The sequence below is a fragment of the Mus pahari genome, chromosome 3, assembly GCF_900095145.1.
Source record: "Mus pahari chromosome 3, PAHARI_EIJ_v1.1, whole genome shotgun sequence".
NCBI classification, from domain to species: domain Eukaryota; kingdom Metazoa; phylum Chordata; class Mammalia; order Rodentia; family Muridae; genus Mus; species Mus pahari.
Genome location: NC_034592.1, coordinates 15106673 through 15110244, shown reverse-complemented (window position 1 = coordinate 15110244; position 3572 = coordinate 15106673).

Genomic DNA, 3572 nt, shown 5'->3' with positions numbered 1-3572 from the left:
ATTTGGGAACCCAGAACAACTCTGGAGTGACTGACTACCAGACCTGCCTAAACTCCTGATGCCTAAGGTGGCAGAAGAAGGAGAGCCACTTGCCCCCTGTTGTCAGACTGAGAGAGACCCCAGCATCAACAGAGCAGGACCCCAGCCTGCTCACTCCAGTCCCCCTCTGTTGAACTTGGCCCTGCAAGCTTCCCTCCCTTTCGCTGTCTCGATCATCCAAACGCAATTTCCTTTCTTGTCTGAGCGCTGATTCCTCTCCAGATGGCTTTCTCCCTCTTTCCCCCTCTGCCAGGTCTTGAGCCAAAGCCTATGGCTAAAGGCTAAGCTGAAACACGAGGGTCCCATTAGGAAGGTCGCCGTGCAGCTGGCAGGAAGGTACCGAGGACGGCTCGTGCGTGGAAAGGGAGTCTTTCCACAGAAGTCTGCTGAGGCTCGCTGGCCACAACGGGTCCTGAGCACATTTTCAGACTGTGAGTCAACAGTTAACGGAATGAGCAAGCCTGACCAGTAGCTCTTCCCTGAAGGGTGAGTGAAGGGAGATCACTCTGGAGAGGGCTGGCTGGTAACCCAGAGAGGGGCGGGACACCCCCCACCTCCAGACTAGCCACCAGAGCGTGGTGAGTTAGATGAGAGGAGGGCTATACATCTTAATCCATTTTCCATAAGGATTTCTACGATGAAACCAGATGGAACTGGCTATCTCATCACAAAGTTGTACGGTGTGTGTGTCCTCTGTCAGCTTGATGGCACATACTATGTAACTATCACATTAGCATAAGACAAAGTCCATTCATCACCGAGCCTTTTTGGGTTTTATTCCATATCAAGCCCTGGAAGTATTAAGGATGAATTAGACAAACATCTGCAAGGGAAGGACAATGCGGGAGAAAAGGAAAGTTCAGGACTTTGGAGATGGCCCATGGGTCAGCTGTACCCACAGAATAGGATCTTGGTGGACAGTGCCCCACTTCTAGGACAAACACACACCACGCACAATACTCCTTCAGCTGTAAGGCAGCCAGCCAGGGAGGGGCTGCTCACTGAGCTGTGAGAAAGGTAGGTAGTCCAAACCCTCTATACCTCCATTCAAGCAAGAGGCAGGCCCACAAGTGAAGAAGATACTGTCCCTGGCCAAAATGGCTTCTGTAGGCCAGTTACAGCACCATCTGCTTGAAGGTGGGAGTCCAGAAACCCAGGACCCCAAAGTCACTCAGACTTTCCATTCCTCCAAGATGAAGAAGGCTTTTCTCACTAGGGACACCACTTCTGTCGCCAGCACCAGCCTGACTACCTGCCCAGTGGGTACTGTGAGAAGCACAGCTTCTCTAGGTTCAGCCTCCTCAGCTCTAATCAAGGGCATGGTGCATCTTCATCTTTGAGGAACCAGCATGAGTAGGTGTGGAAGTGCTGAGGGAATCTGGAGATGAAGGGCTGCACTTCAGCAGACAGCCTGTAATGGGTGCCTCCTCACCCCACTTTCCTGTCCTTCTCACTGCTGACCACAATCAGTCATAGCTCTCTTGGTGAAGTCAAGGTAACAGATTCTCTTTGCTGTCTTTTCACATTCTCAATGAAGCTGAAGTTCAGCGGGAGACAAGGTCTCTCCTGAGGCCATTTCAGATAAGTTGGGGAATCACACATTTGTCCAAAACATCAAGAAGGATGTGTGTGTGTGTGTGTGTGTGTGTGTGTGTGTGTGTGTGTGTGTGTGTCTGTGTAAAGTCTGGCTATAGGGTGTGGAGGGAGCAGAGTTGGAGACACCTGAGGGTTAGATAGTGAGGGAGCTCACAAGGGGATGGATGACCACACCCTGAGATTGGCTTCATGGATGAGCAGCAAGCACAGAGGCCAACACAGTGCTAGAAATGGGGGTGGGATCTGAGGCCTCCATTTGGGTCTTGGAGGAAAGCAGAGGGGAAGACCATCGGCTTAACAAAAGGTCCTGGTTTTCCTGGTTTTCTCCTCCTTTTCCTCTCCCTCCTTCTCCTCCTCTTCTTCCTCCTCCTCCTCCTCTTCCTCTTCTTCTTCTTTTTCAATAGTGAGGGGAAATATATATATATATATATATATATATATATATATATATATATATATATATATATATATGGCTCAGGTCCTTTAAATGAATGTTCCAAACATCCAAAGAGCAATGAAGAGACGTAGCCTGAAATCCTGCAGAAGAACTCTTGGGAAGGAGCTCGGGCAGGTTCTCCATGAGGCTCCCGGGACAGCCTAGGTCCTGATCACAGCCAATCTATCCGGGAAAGTCCTTCTGAGGCCCGAGTGCTGAGGCAGGTGCCTTCTCCAGCACTCAGCAGGCAGTTCAGAATAGACCTTGTGTGCCGGAAGGTTTGGAAGGGAACCCAGTAGAATTCTCCTTTCCCCTGGCCAGGGCTGTCCCTTGACCATGGATTATTTGCTGAGCATGAGCAAGAGATGGGTTCCATTCCCAGCTTGTATGAACTATCTGAGTCTTGTTTGTTCTTTAAACTAATCTTGCTGTCACTCTTGCTGAGTGGGCACACTGCGTGTCCCTGTGGGGCACAACCAGCGGTCACAGTGTGAAAGATCCTACTTGGTGTGGCGATGGGAAGTGACAAGCACCGTGAATTCCCATAAGAAGCACACTGCTGCTGGCCAGGCAGGGCAGGGGAGGGCCTTCCAGCCTTGCAGCTGGGGCAGCCATTGGAGGCATGCCTTATAAAGGCTAGCACTGGGCTTTTAATGTGTGCTTGCTCAATTCTCTCTCTGTCTCTCTCTGTCTCTGTCTCTGTCTCTGTCTCTGTCTCTGTCTCTCTCTCTCTCTCTCTCTCTCTCTCTGTGTATATCCATGCTTGCATGCACGTGGGTGTAGCTATGTGCATGCATATGCTTGTTGTGTGCACATGTATGTAGATACCCAGAGTTGAGGAGGGTGTCTTCCTCGGTCACATTCTGCTTTCTTCGGTGAGGCAAGGTCTCTTGCTGAATCTGGAACTCATCATTTCCTCTGGTCTAGCTAGCCAGCTTGCCCCAGGGACCCCCTATCTTTGCCTCCAGGGCGCTGAGATTACAGGGAGTACCTGCAATCTCACCTACATGGCTTTAACACAGATTCCGGAGATCCCGTCTCTGGGCCTCATGCTTGGGTGGAGCATACTCACTGAGCCATCTCCTCAGCCATCAAACTCTTATGTCGAGCCTAAGGCCAATGTAACAGTAATAAAGGTGGCCCAGTGGGCTGTGATTAAGTCAGAATAATTCCACACTTATGAACGGGATCAGTGGCCTCATAAGGGACTTTGCTAAATCTCATTTGCCCATCTACTTTCCAAAGTGAGGACAGGACTCTTGTTCCCTCCAGAGATGCGGAGTGCAAGGCACCACATTGTAGACAGAGACTGAGCCCTCTGCTTATACAAAGCCTGCAAGGGCATGGGCCTTGAACTTGTCAGTATCTAGTTTTGTTAGCAATAAATATATGGTGTTAAGCTAGCCAGCCTCAGGCATTTTGTTATAGCAGCAGAAGCCTCAGGCATTTTGTTATAGCAGCAGAAGCCTCAGGCATTTTGTTATAGCAGCAGAAGCCTCAG